Here is a 1,257-nt window from a genome sequence, read left to right on the forward strand (position 1 = left end):
TAGTTTTTTTCGTGCGAAAATGTCAAGTTTTGTGCCGAATAAGCGTCATTTGCGGGATTTTGATTTACTTTAATTTGAAGAAATCTGCAGCTGAGGCGCATCGATTGCTTGTAGAAGCATATGGTGAGACCACTTTAAGTGAGAGAAGTTGTCATGAGTGGTTTCAAAAGTTTAAAAACTGTGAGTTTGACGTAGAAGACAAAGAACGTAGTGAAAGGCCGAAAGTGTACGAGGACACGGAATTGGAAGCATTATTGGAGGAAGATTCGTGCCAAACGTGAGAAGAACTTGCACTTACATTAGAAGTGACTCAACAAGCAGCAATTCCTCATCGTTTAAAATCGTTGGGAATGATTAAAAAACAAGGAAATTGGGTTCGATATGAACTAAAGCCGAGAGACGTTGAACGCCGATTTTGCACGTGTGAAATGCTGCTTGCCAGACATAAAAGAAAGGGTTTTTTGCATCGTATAGTCACTGGTGATGAAAAATGGATCCACTACGATAACCCGAAGAAGAGAAAATCATGGGGACACCTGGCCATGCTTCAACATCGACAGCCAAACCATATATTCATGGAAAAAACTCATGCTGTGTATTTGGTGGGATCAGCTTGGTGTCGTGTATTATGAGTTGCTCAAACTGAGCGAAACCATTACTGGAGCTCTCTACCGAACACAATTAATGAGATTGAGCCGAGCACTCAAGGAAAAACGCGCCCATTACTACTCCAGACACGACAAAATTATTCTCCTACATGACAACACCCGACCACATGTTGCAAAACCGGTCATAACCTATTTGGAAACACTTAATTGGGAAGTCCTACCCCACCCGCCATATTCACCAGACATCCCCTTCCGATTATAACTTGTTCCGGTCGATGGCACATGGCCTGTCCAAGTAGCGCTTTACATCATATGAAGATACTAAAAATTGGGTCGTTTCGTGGATAGCCTCAAAAGATGAAGAGTTTTTCCGACGTGGTATCCGAATGCTGCCAGAAAGATGGGAGAAAGTAGTGGCTAGTGATGGACAATACTTTGAATAAAACGTAATGTACCGTTCTTTCACAATAAATTCCTAATTTATGATAGAAAACGACGAAAACTTATTTGTACTCCTAATAATATAATTCTTCTTTTCAAGAAGAATATTTGCATAACTTTTGAATTTTACACTAACTATACATTTTCTGATAATTATCCATACATGTAATTGATGCAATTTTCAAAAGTAAATAAAACATTTAACGTA

The sequence above is a fragment of the Harpegnathos saltator genome, unplaced genomic scaffold (assembly GCF_003227715.2).
Source record: "Harpegnathos saltator strain DR-91 unplaced genomic scaffold, Hsal_v8.6 scaffold130, whole genome shotgun sequence".
In the NCBI taxonomy this organism is placed as follows: Eukaryota; Metazoa; Arthropoda; class Insecta; order Hymenoptera; family Formicidae; genus Harpegnathos; species Harpegnathos saltator.